General features: G+C 41.9%; 1 protein-coding gene across 3 annotated transcripts in view; it reads right to left on the minus strand.

The window, feature by feature from the left end:
- Positions 1-14424, minus strand: part of LOC126271925 (potassium/sodium hyperpolarization-activated cyclic nucleotide-gated channel 2) — a 2360296-nt gene that overhangs the window by 960126 nt on the left and 1385746 nt on the right. The gene's annotated exons all lie outside the window — the stretch shown is intronic.

Here is a 14424-nt window from a genome sequence, read left to right on the forward strand (position 1 = left end):
CAACCACTGTGTGTACACCAATTTGGATGACATATTTAGTTCTTCATACCATACTACACTGATGTAAATTATTGTAAAACCATAAAACCATAGGGCCTGTGTGCATTTTGTGTGCAATCTCAGGAAAAGATAAGGTAAGTGAAGTCTCTCTCTCTCTCTCTCTCTCTCTCTCTCTACCGAACATTAAGTGCTGCATAGAATAAATATTGTACGTATTAAATTCTGCAAAATATCTGATTTGTCTACAAATACTTCTCGGCAATCAATGACCTCGTTAATGTAACTCAATCCTCAACAAAAAGAAATAGCAAAAGTAAAATAGAGGGGATGGAACGTTAGGTAAGTATGTCTACGGGGTATTGCGGTATAGGACAAATGGCAGAACGCGTAATCACATTCTTGTCTTACTCAGCGTTCGCTAGCATACTAGTATTTTTAGCTTCCACACCGCGTATGAGTGCTTCATTCTAAAGAATGTTTCATGGAGGACGTCGTTTTCGCACGCAAGTCTACGTTATACGATTAAAAACCAGGTACTTGCATAACTGCTGTGTGCTAAATGAGTAGAGCGCCAAATGACTTTTATTTGTTTCGTCTTCTGCTAGTCTGTCATACAACATGTGCTACAGGTCTTAGTTGTTTAAAGTCCGATTGTGATACTGTGCGTGAACAGCTTTTTCTCTCGAAAAATTCTCTCTCATTCATACTTCATCGAGTTTTCAGTCTATCACCTACACAGTTCACGATAATGAACGATACCGATTCATTTAATTTAGTTTCATGAGATTCATCCGCTTGGTGATTCATCCACTGCGGTATGGAGTGCAGTAGCATAAATTAATAATAAAATTTCCATCTGGTTTACTAAATGGCTGTTCTCCTCATATGCGAAAAAATGCAAAATAACATTCATTAACAACGAAGAAAAAACCAATGAAACCCGAAATGCGTGAGACCAGACGGTAGGAAGTCAAATTGTAGCAATTACTTTCTTCAGAAGATTCTGGAAAGGTGCAGTATGTTTGTCAAAAATCTAATACTAGGTACTAATGCAACATACTTTGAAATAATGTTCCAGTATTTCGAATGTCGAGGGAATTCAAGAACGTGCTGTAGGGATCCTAACGGATCGATATACCGCCAAAAAGCTTGTGACAGAGATGCATGGAAACTGTCGGAAGAAAGATGAGACTGTTCTTACGAGACACTGACGGATAATTTGGAGAATCGGTCATCGAGGAGTGTACACCAGTTCTTCTACCACAGCGTATATCTCGCCAGAACTAAGGATAAAATGAGAGGTATTAGCGTGAGTACAGAGAGGTGTTCGGAAAATTTATTCCTCGGTCCTTACTCAAATGAAAGAGTAGGCAGATACTGCTATGGTGTACTCTCCGCGATGCATTTTACACTGCGACTTCAGGAATACTGTAGTATACAGAGTGGAGAAGAAAAAACATACTATAATGTCGCAGCAGGGTAGAGAAGTTCATAATGAGGAAAATATTCCAGATAATCATAGTGGAGCAACGACCATGAAGTGACAGCCGTTCAGAGGCATTTGCTTGGAAGTGTGTGCATTTAAACTAACTTGCACGATCCAATTCCTGTTCTGCTAAAGAGCAGTTATTCAAAGCGAATTTTCTGTGGTGTTCACTATGTAAGATTTGACTATCAAATCAAGTACGCCGGAAGCTGTGGCCGAGCGGTTCTAGGCGCTTCATTCCGGAACCGCGCTGCTGCTGCTACGGTCGCAGGTTTGAATCCTGCCTCGTGCATGGATGTGTGTTATGTCCTTAGGTTAGTTACCTTTAAGTAGTTCTAAGTCTAGCGGACTAATGACCTCAGATGTTAAGTCCCATAGTGCTTAGAGCCATTTGAATTTGAAATCAAGTGCTGTGTAAATATTGTAACGTTATTAATAAGTTAAGATAATAAGCCACACAGCAAAACCAGCACTGCAGCGAGATAGTCGACATGTGGTACTGTCAATCACAGTGTTATTAACAATGAAATTTGGAGGTCACATGCTTTAATTTTCGCTAATGTACAGAGAGCATGACTGAACATTTATTCTAATACGTACGATGGATAGTAAGTGTGAACTAAGACACTGGCGAAGAAAATAAAGAAGCAGAGATTGCATTTTACACAACGTTTTCCTCTCAAACCACGATTTTTGCAGCAGATGCTTGAAATTTCTAGCTCTAACGAAGCTAAAAGGATTCATGTCGTCAATGAAATGAACAACCACCGCAGATAACACAGTAGCTCGTTTCCCGGCAAAACCGCACTGCCAGATACAGACAAACATATTCAGTTACAGGAGAAACGTACGTGCACTTGTCGCCGATTGGCTGTTGTTGTATTGGCATTTTGAGTGAGATGAGCATCAGGAATAAGTTACTGACAGAGTTCGACACTGCTGACATTTTCGAACAAACTGCTATTCTTGACCGCGAAATGCGTGGGTCCGCACCACGGAAAGGGGTGCTTTCACTGACGCCATTTATGCCTCCTCCTGAGTCCTTTTCGTTTTGCGGTGTGTCTGAAAAGTTTACCTCGGCCAGCCATAAAAAACCCGCGTGATATAAACGCTGGGGAGGGGAGGGGGGGTCACCATTCTGACCTCCGTCGTAGAGGCCTCAAAAAAAGCGGTGAAATGTGGGTAAGAGGGAATGTGACGACCTTCCCATCATACCACACGTCCAAGGTGACTTCGGGCAAGATGGTGGTGAAATTTGGTGCCAGAGTGATAACATTAACCCATTTTACAAATCACATGAACTTTCAATTTCTGAGCTGTGGCCTTCTTTGTCATGTGCCGACACCTTGCTGTTTGAAGCGCCGTCGGGCCGTAGGGTGAAGTCGCAGGGCACCACGCTTTTGGACCATTACAGAGGAACCCTGTAGGCACCTTTGAGCCAAATTTCGAACTTATTAGTCACGAAGAGAGGCAAGTAGGGGTTTCCGAAATAGTGATCATTTAAATCTGTTGTACGATGTATGTTCGCGTCGACCGGATGTGGGTTAATTTCAAAGAAATAGTGTTGACGGCTGTTGAGAGTTTCATAACGAGCACATAAGTAAGAAACGGAAGAAATCCTCCATGGTACACTAACAAGTAAGGAGAGTGTTGCAGAAGCAACGGAAGAAGGATGCTAGATTTACAAGAAGGCAAAATGTCCCAGATTGTAGATGTTTTACCGAACCTCGAAACTTAGCGCGGACTTCAAGGCGAGATGGTTATAATAGGTTCCACGAGGAAGCTGAGTCTCAAAATTTGGCAGAAAGATTCAGGTCGTATGTGAAGTATACCACCGGTAAGAGATAAACAACAATATTGCTAGCAATGACAGGGCCACAGAAACGCGGTTGCTAAAGATTGTTTTTCGAAAATCACAGAAGCTGAAGTGAATGTTCTAGAATTAGAACGAAGAACAGTTATCAAAATGAGTAATTCTCGGTGAAGTGAAGCAACGTAAGTCGCTTAGTAAAAGAAAATCTTCCGGTCCAGATTGTATAGCAATTACGTTCCTTTCATAATATCATCAAGAAATAGCTTAACATTTATCAGTCAAATGTAACCGCTCTCTCAAAGAAAGATCTATTCCGAAAGACTGTAAAATAGCACAGGGCACAACAATACACAGACAAGGAAATAGAAGAAATGCTCTGAATTATGTGCCCATATCATTGACATTGATTTGCAGTAGGATTCTGGAACATGTGCTGTGTCCGACTCTTGGGAAATGCCTAGAATAAAACGATCTATTGACACACATCCAGTACGGACTCAGAAAATATCTTTCTTATTAAACGTCACTGACTTTATTCACACGAAGTAATGAGTGATACCAACAGAGGATCTAAAGATTCTTCCATATTTTCTAGATCTGCAGAAGGCTTTTGACACCTTTTCTCACAAGCAGCTTCTAATCAAATTGCGTGCCTTTGGAGTATCTCTCAGCTGTGGGCTGCATTCACGATTTCCTGTCAGGAAATTGATATCTAGACTTCCCCACGGACATGTTATAAGCCCTACGTTGTTCCTTATCTATATAAACGATTTAGGAGATACTCTGAGCAGCACTCTTAGATTATTTTCAGACGACGCTATCGTTTAGACAACAGTAAGTACATTATTAGATCAAAACGAACTGCAGAATGATTTATGTAAGAGATCTGCAGGGTGCGAAAAGTGGCTGTCGACCCTAAGTAATAAAGAGTGTGAGGTCTTCCACGAGAGTGCCAAAAAGTATTGGTTAAGTTTCAGTTACATGATTAATCACACAAATTTAAAGGCTCTACATTCAGCTAAATACCTAAGGATAACAACAACAAAGAGCTTAAATTGGAGCCAGTACAGAGAAAATGTTGTGGGTAGGTGAATCAAAGACTACCTTTTATTGGCAAAGCACTTAGAGACGATGCAACAAACCTAATATAGAGAATGCCTACACCACGTTTGTTCGTTCTCCTCTGGAGGACAGCTCCGCGTTATGGGATCTTTACCAGATAGGATCGACTGAAGACACCGAAGAAATTCAAGGGAGTGCAGCTCGTTTTATATCATCGCGACATAGGAGAGAAAGAGTCACTGATATGATACGCTAGTTGGATTGGCAGTCATTAAAAGGAAGACGTTTTTCTTTACGGCGAGATCTTTTCATGGAATTTCGAACTCCCCCCCCCCCCCCCCCCAAATCTTTCTCTCTCTCTCTCTCTCTCTCTCTCTCTCTCTCTCTCTCTCTCTCTCTCTCTCTCTCTCTCTTTCTCTTTTCCCCAGGCCTTGGAGGTGCAACGTTATCGACTGACCGCCGTGTCATTCTCAGCCCATAGGCGTCACTGGATACGGATACGGAGAGAGCCATGTGGTCAGCAAATCGGGCTCCCTGCCGTTGTCGGTTTTCGTGACCGGTGTTGCTACTTCTCAGTCTAGTAGCTCGTCAATTGACCTCACAAGAGCTGAGTGCACCCCACCCCGCTTGCCTACAGCGCTCGGCAAACCTGGACGGTCACCTATCGAAGTTCTGGTCATATCCGACAGCTCTTAGTTACAGTGATCTGATGGGAACAGTTGTTACCAATGCGCCAAGGCCGCTGTCACCAACTTTCTCTTACGAATGCGAAAATATTTTGTTGACTCCCACCTACATAGGGAGAAATGACAATCTTAATAAGTAAGAGAAGTCAGAGCTCGCATGGAAAGGACTGAGCGTTCATTTTTCTCCTGTGTTATTCGAGAGAGAAGCTGTAGAGAAATGGTGTGGAAGCGATTCTACGGACCCTCCGTCTTGCACTTCACTGTGAATTTTAGAGTAGCCATGAAGACGTAGATGGTGTTATTTCGAAAATTTTTGCTCAATTCGACGTTCCACCATTCTTTGGCCTAATTGTCGGGTTGTTTCTCTCCACCCTGAACGTGAAGGCAGAGGAAGATTACAGATCAGGAGCTATCTCGTGATCAGCTGCCGCTTGAGCGTGAAACTGCTGCACAGCCTCTCTAAACGACAGCTGTCCGGCCCCTCACCGGGATTGCCGTACCGCTCGGAATAGAAAGCTGGAGCAAATTTCACGCGCCGTGGCCGCAGACACTCGCGGTGCAGGTAGGGATTCATCGCCGCGGAAGTTACGTAAGCTGCAGCGACCGGCGGCGGGACAGCGGTGTCCTGACACGACCTGAGGAAGCGAAGGGTCGGCGTTAGTGGCCCGAGCCCAGCTGTATCACGACGAACACGGCGCCGCTAACGGGACCACACAGCCAGTGGCCGTGTCCCTGTCTGTTTCGGTGGGAGACAATGCCTGCTAAGTGACGCCGCACTTAAGGCGGTTCATGAGCCGTGACCGCCGCTCGGAGTCACAAGGTTCCCTGCTCGCACCGACCCTTTTCAATATCTGTTTATACGTCTGTGCAGGGTTGCGTGCAGTTGATGTATCTTTGTAATGAAGGGACCCTGTCGGGTTCGGTACCACGACTTTTTTTTTTTTAAAAAAAAAAAACAACTTACGACATTACCTTCAGTGCTGCAACCAACAAAATCACAGCACAATTAGTCCAATAGGGCGAAGAAAAATATGCTATGTGACAAAGAATTTTTTTTTCATTATACTAATACTACACTGCTGGCCATTAAAATTACTACACCATGAAGGTGACGTGCTACAGACGCATATTTTAACCGACCGGAAGAAGATCCTGTGATATGCAAATGATTAACTTTTCACGCAAGGTTGGCGCCGGTGGCGACACATACAACGTGCTGGCATGAGGAAAGTTTCCAAACGATTTCTCATACACAAACAACAGTTGACTGGCGTTGCCTGGTGAAACATTGTGAGGTCTCGTCTACTGAGGAGAAATGCGTACCATCACGTTTCCGACTTTGGTAAAGGTCGGATGGTAGCCTATCGCGATTGCGGTTTATCGTTTCACGACATTGCTGCTCGCGTTGGTGGAGATCCAATGACTGTTACCAGTATATGGAATCACTGGTTTCAGGAGGGTAATACGGAACGCCGTGCTGGATCCCAACAGCCTCGTATCACTAGCAGTCGAGATGGCAGGCATCTTATGCGCATGGCTGTAACGGGTCGTGCAGCCACGTCTCGATCCCTGAGTCAACAGATGGGGACATATCCAAGACTACAACCATCTACACGAACAGTTCGACGACGTTTGCAGCAGCATGGACTATCAGATCGGAAACCGTGGCTGCGGTTACCCTTGACGCTGCATCGCAGACAGGAGCGCCTGCGATGGTGTACTCAACGACGAACCTGGGTGCGCGAAAGGCAAAAGGTCATTTTTTCGGATGAATCCAAGTTCTGCTTACAGCATCATGATTGTCGCATCCGTGTTTGGCGACATGGCGGTGAACGCACATTGGAAGCGCATTTTCGTTATCACCATATTGGCGTATCACCCGGCGTGATGGTATGGGCTGCCACTGGTTATACGTATCGGTCACCTCTTGTTCGCATTGACGGCACTTTGAACGGTGGACGTTACATTTCAGATGTGTTACGACCCGTGGCTCTACCCTTCAAAATGGTTCAAATGGCTCTGAGCACTATGGGACTCAACTGCTGTGGTCATCAGTCCCCTAGAACTTAGAACTACTTAAACCTAACTAACCTAAGGACATCACACACATCCATGCCCCAGGCAGGATTCGAACCTGCGACCGTAGCAGTCCCGCGGTTCCGGACTGCAGCGCCTAGGCTCTACCCTTCATTCCATCTCTGCGAAACCCTACATTTCAGCAGGATAATCCACGACCGCATGTTGCAGGACCTGCACGGGCCTTTCTGGATACAGAAAATGTTCAACTTTTGCCCTGGCCAGCACATGCTCCAGATATCTCACCAATTGAAAAAATCTGGTCAATGGTGACCGAGCAACCGGCTGGTCACAATACGCCAGTTACTACTCTTGATGAACTGTGGCATCGTGTTGAAGCTGCATGGGCAGCTGTACCTGTACACGCCATCCGAGCTCTGTTTGACTCAATGCCAAGGCGTATCAAGGCCGTAATTAAGGCGAGACGTGGTTGTTCTGGTTACTGATTTCTCAGGATCTATGCACCCAAATTGCGTGAAAATGTAATCACATGTCAGTTCTAGTATAGTATATTTGTCCAATGAATACCCGTTTATCATCTGCATTTCTTCTTGGTGTAGCAATTTTAATGACCAGTAGTGTAGTAATCTGTTCCCTGAGACGTCATGTGTTCAGTTATGGTACCAGCGTATCTTCATTCGTTGATGACACAAATATTTTCGATGTTCCAAACATTTAGCGTTAAATGATACCGACGCTAGAGGATAGTAAAATTAATATTTCGAGAAGGGAAACCAATAGCCTGAAATGATACAAGGTAAAAACTCTTTGCAAACTTCCTATATTTCGTAACAAACAATTGCAAGGAACATGAACTTGGTGGCGCTACTTTGAAATGCCTTTTACAGTCGTCTGTGATGTGCCCGCGGGGATGCTGACCACTGTTTACTTGCATCGACTGTTCGTGTGAGACGAAACATTAGCCGTTATAGTAACTTGAAGGCATACTTTTAATGTATGGTGCACCGTGATATTATGCGTAGAAAACCGAGCGAATGAACAGAGAAGTTTTCCACAACATGCGTCGTCCAGACTGAACGCAATTTAGCATTTAGTTAGAAACCTGCGAAATCTTGGTCGGTCAAGATACAGGAATATGCGAAAAGCTCTTCATAACTGTACGCACAGGATAATCCTAGACTGTGTGAGCGAAAGTTCATCAGTAAACAGCATCCTGTCTCTCCTTCCCTCTCCGTCCTCCCTTGGTGAAATGCACACTTCAAAAGATACCGTGCAATGTTTAGAGTCCTTGTTGGTAGGTGGTACGGTCTTAGCGTTTGTCTCATTAAACAACATACATGGATCCAGAAGGAATTTTCAGTCTGCAGCGAAGTGTGCGCTAATTTACCTGCCAGAATGTTTCAACAAACAGGGATATTTGGGAGAGGGCCGCAAAATTTTATGCGTCTTTGTAGTGGGCTCATTAACATTGGCGGTTCTCACTCCGAATAAGTACTAAAATATTAATCTGTCACTATAAAGCATAAGTTATTTATATTAGTTAAAACCCTAAATAAAAATTATTTCCGCCCTTTAGTTCCTTATCTTAATGTACTCACATTAGGATGCTCTACCGTCCGTATAATTTAACGTTAATTTTTTTACATATCATATACACTGGGTAAATCGAAAGGCGTTGATAGGCGTCTTACACATTTCGGTAGTAGTGACTGAGCTGGTAGAAACGCACTCTACTGATGTTAGTGGAAAAGCAGAGGAAAGAAATTTTTTCGCCTCCGCTGAAGAAAAAAATTTGTTTCCATTTGTGGTATTACATCACTTTGGCGATATACACACAACCTGTCAGTGACGAAGAATCTATTTTAACGCGTGTTGTAGGAGCGTACGAGACATTAGGCACAATGTTTGGCTCTAAGTGTTGAGAATCATTTGTGAAACGCAACAAGTGCAACAAACTTTCAAATTTTTAACCGAATTAGTATTCGTGATAGTCTAGCAATTTGTAATCAAGGTTTTCTTGACTCTTCCTTACAACCTGTTCTTCTTATTTCTACATCACGAATCCGATCTTTCAAGTACTGCTCTTTATTTGCGATGCGCCCTGTATACTGAGATACAACATATCAAACATGCCGCAGGAAAGACGGAAAGAAGGAAGGGTAGTGTTTCAAAAACAGCAGATTACGAGGACGTTACAGACGGAGAACAAGCTCGAAGTTGATACGGTTTGTGAACAAAACAGGCTTTTGTGATATTGGTGAACTATCTATCTGTCTAAGGTCATATGAGAAAACCGAGGAAAACCGTTACCAGAACGCCAACACGTAAGTTTAAACTCTGTTCCCTTGTACTGGTTCCTGTGATATTCTGTGCCGCCTAGTTCAGTAAAGGACTGCAGACCGATGGGTCAAAGTAATTGCGAGCAGAATTCCTTCTACTAGTAAAAGACATGACTTACGAACACGTCTACTTTTGTCCTATGAAATCTTACAAGGATGTACTACCCAAAACGTTGTTAATTTGAACATTCGCTGTGGTCTGAATTACATATTGCTAGAAAATGCGAACCGCAAACTGTGTTCTCCAATATATTGTTTTATATTATTATTTATACCCGAAATCCCTAATAGTGAGATATACATTGAAAAATAATTTAGTGTTAGACGCATTATGGAAGTTTATAGTTGTAAGCTCGAATTAAACTATACCACGACACACACTTATAGCAGTTACAGATGTGGCTTACTGTGTTTTCTGTCGAAACATTTAAACTTAGCACATATAGCTAGTTTTGTTTGCGAGAATGACGTAAGTTCTGTTGGGTAGAAAATCTAAATAAATAAATACGTAAATAATTTGAGGTATTAGGAGTTATTTTGTAGAGACGCCTTATAAAATAGCACAATCGTTTGAGCTCCACAAAATGTTTAGTATCTACAGGAAACGTCCTATAACAAAATAACTAAATCGACAGATAAGAAGACAGAAAACAATGGGGCGCACTCTTCCTCTCGTGATGAATTATGTGTTATTTTAATTTCTTCATGCGTTCATTTATAGATTAAAGGGCTAAGAAAATCTCACTTTTGTGACTACTTGCACCAACCATTGTGCTTTCTTGGGTAGCCTTTTAATACTTTACAATGACTTGCACCTTTGTGTGTCTTAGACACTATCGTCAGACAACTACGATTTCAGTGAGACGTCTATGTCCTGATGCCCTTAATTTCACAGTGTCTCGAATGTTACAACCGTAGACAGGGAGTGAATTTCGTAAGCTTTATTAACTTTGGTTTCTTGGGAAGTTTTTGATCCTATTCCATTGAAGAACTATCGCTGATCTGAGGCAATATTTTCTTTGTTTTAAGTTTCTTTTGCTATTTGTAAGTATCGAGGTTAACAACGTATTTTCCATCGTCCTGTCGAAACATTTAAACTTGCCACATATAGCAAGTTTGGTTTGCGAGACAGATGTTGGGTAGAACATCTAAGTAAATAAATAAGATTTTCTAAGCAAGTATGTACTTTCGCGTTCGTCCATTTCCGACTGGCAAATGGTTCACTTTGTGAGACATGCAGATAGGAATGCGATTTTTGACACATATTATCGGCAGTTATCCAAAGCCCGAATCGACTTCGTTAATTGCAGATTTAATTGCTTTAATAAAATGAAAACAAAAGCGGCAAAGAACAGTTACTAGCAAATGCCAAAGTACTTGTTATGACAATAGGATCTAACAGGGATAAGAATTGTGGCGCTTAGTATTTTAGTTTTGTCTTTAATAATCCGCTCAACATTATTTTTCAACCCTACAGCCATTCACCTGGGTAAATATGTATCTGAACCAGTCAGCGTCTGACGACTTTCTCAGAAGACGTTTTAAGCAACTTTTCAGAGTAACGGAAACACGCAATACTGAAACGATAAACGCCAGATTGATTTCAGATGTCGATAAGGTTACAGTTTTCATTTTTAATGTGACATGTCTCTAACTGTTTCACGTAATGTAACTTCTCAAACTCAAATGTCCTACAAGTTCAAAATATAATGCAAAAGTAGAAGATAGTATCATTATCACCACGATGGTGTGGCACATTCCATGTGCAAAGCACAGGCGGTTTGTAGTACCTATTACTCTATCTGCAAATATTTCTAAATCGTCTCTGTCAGTAGCATTAAATATGGTCTCACCAACATCGTTCATTTTTTAAAAAATTTATGCTTCAAGTATTCCGCTCTCTTCTGCACATTGCACTTGTGTGAGGGATAAAAGTGCAAAAAATGAATTTTCTATGCTTGAACTACTTCGTTCTGTGTTTCGAAATAGCGTCACTTCTACATTGCCCTGATAAAGATCACAACTCATGTCTGTGTTTTTGTTCTTAAAAACTTACTTGCTGATACAAAAATATTTGTGAATAATATCGGGTTTTTATGAAATTTCTCGGAGTTTATAGAAACAGTGGACTGGTTGGTTACATGAACTCAGTAGCTGTGTGGCAGCAGAACATATGAAAATAATGATCCAGAGAGCTCTACGAACAAACACGTAGAAAGTGTTATTGTGGATAATGACGATCGAGGCCCACACTCACAGAGAAAATTAGATGAAAAACTAGAGTCAAAACTGTGTGATGAAGGCAGAAAATCATGTTGATGTGGGGTGTGGAAGATGGAACATCGCATTACAACTCGATAGAAAGAATTAAGCGGGAGTTATGGCAGTTTAGTTTCGATATGTTTCTATGGCCTGTACGAATGGAATTCGCTTCATTACTCTGTGAAGGAAGAGGGGATGTAAAACGAAAACGAGGGCACGTGAGCTGCGAATTATCGGTTATCCGAAACCGGCCGTTATTTAGGGAAGGGGATTTAGCAGGAATTTTTAGCGCGCGCATGCCTGGAATAACTAGTAAGCGTTCGTCGGCAGCGTGTGCATAATGGATGAGCTGCGTCCCATCGAACGGGCCTCTATTATTAATCCGTATATTAAACTGATCTATTGGCGTCGACTGCCCGACCTGCTTTTGCAGTCCGTCATTTTCGCGACAGATCTTACAGAGCTGACAGAAAACTTCGTCCTTTGTTGCTCGGATGGCGCTACTCTACTTCCAGAAAACTTTAGTTTTGACCTCTTTGAAATCTATGAGCTAGTCTATAGATTTTCTATTCGCGAAAAAACTGTAATGGTCTTTATGTCTGCAATGAATTTTTGTATTTGATCCGCAAAGCTATTCAACATCTGAGTCATGTCTACATAAATATTGCACTTAGAAATGGCGCGTGAAACTTCTTTAAAATGCCAGCCTACAGTGCCGATGAGGTGACAGTAATGCAACAAACTGTCGTAAGCAAAAATCAACTCACGTTTTCGAACAGCATTACTTTCGTTGTAAGAAAAGTATTTGGCGTCTGGTTTGGATCCATTAAAAATAGATAAAACTTCGAATACCATTATGATGATATTTTTTGTGCTGGTGCAGGCACATGCAGATATTTGTTCAGGAAAGACTGTTTAAATAAATTTACAACTTTGTGTAAACTATTTTATTCTATAAGCTCGTATGTGATAGTGATATTCTGAATGTTTGGTGGCTTCAACATTATATAGATTGGTATTATGAACATCACGATGAAGTTCATGTGGAAATAAAGACGAGGTAAGCTTATGACACTGACAGTGCTATTCTGTCAGGTGTCTGAAGTGAAACTATATATTCGTTAACTTGAGGTGGAACAAACATTTATTTTCCTGAAATTGCTTTATTGCTTTGGTTTGATACGCATGTTAGTTAACATAGAAGCTTTGTACGTAGATATTATTATTCGCCTATTCTAACAGAGTACTTGGAAGATTTTCCGGCTTATAATATAAACTCATACGTGCAACAGTCACGTAGTTGATCATTAGGCGTTAAGCATTGTCACGTAATTGTAACACGCTCATTTTTTTACTAGATTCCTTTGCTTCAGTATCAGTCGTGACGTAGTGCCTTCTGTTGGCTGTTTAACAGGAACTTTAGACACAGTCACATAACCCGTCACATAACAGCTGACTAGCGCTGCAGCGGAGCCATATGTGACTTACCTGTACATGCTGTAACCTATTTTCATGATAGTCATCAGTGAAAAGCAAAAATAAAAGTGATGAGATGGTAACTCTACATCCTGCATCAATATTTCTTTACAGAAACTAAAGTGTCATGTGGCTGCAGTATACAACACTACATTATTATATCCATTTTTTTTTTGGAGAACACTGCAGTTTTTTTCGTCTATTACACGGTAGGAAATACTGCAGTCAGCATCAAGATTTTTTTGAAATGATTTTATTATACGATTACTAGTAAAGGGGGGCTTCTCAGGAAAGCAGTACAATGTGTAGATCACTTATAAGTGTAAAAATACGTAATCGCAAAACCTTTGTTATGTTTGAGGTCACAAATGTAAAACTTGTAAAGAAGTCCACGCTGCCATCTGACGACAGGATCAGGTCCGTAACTAGTAATGGTACAATAAGTTCATTTTAAAAAAGCTTGTGGCTGGCTGCAGTATTTCCTAATCAACACTAGAATACTGGAGCAGAGTGTTTTCCTGGCGGAGGCGCAGGTGCGTGCGATCCACATCCTAGAACGTCGTCCAAAGACGCTACAGAGCGTCAAAGTTACAAGCATCGGCGCCAATAAATGCATGTATGTGGTGATTCTGTGATGACGTTACTAACTTTCACGGATGGTGGAGAAGGGTTGTATCCATACTAGGTAAGAATCCTTGTATCGGAAACGAACGCCTCGAAAGTTATGAGCGAAAACAGTTCTGATACCTCTGACAGTGTAATAAATTTGCTACTACTGTAGTTGCTAAGAGTGGTCAAATGGTTCACACGGCTCTGAGCACTATGGGACTTAAAATCTGAGGTCATCCATGTCCGAGGCAGGATTCGAAACTGCGACCGTAGCTGTCGCGCGGTTCCAGACTGCAGAGCCTAGAAACGCTCGGCCACACCGGCCGGCCGCTAAGACCGTAGTGTACGAAACTTTCAGTGGTGGTAGTGCGGACCAAAATAAGAAAAAATGTCCAATAAACATGGGCCTTAAAAAGCATACCTTAAAAGCTATGAGCAGTTGTTCAATAGAAGAGATATGTTTCACTATAGCGAACGTGAACAAGTACTTATAGCTCCTCAGGTATGGATTTTGCAGCCCATGTTTATTGGCCACTTTTTACTTGTTTTGGTGCATACTACCACCTCTCAAAGTTTCCCACCCTACATTCTTAGTAACAACAGTACCGGTACATATGTTCCACTGTCTGCTGGCCGGCCGGTGTGGCCGTGCGG

This window comes from Schistocerca gregaria, chromosome 5, assembly GCF_023897955.1.
Source record: "Schistocerca gregaria isolate iqSchGreg1 chromosome 5, iqSchGreg1.2, whole genome shotgun sequence".
Taxonomy (NCBI): Eukaryota; Metazoa; Arthropoda; class Insecta; order Orthoptera; family Acrididae; genus Schistocerca; species Schistocerca gregaria.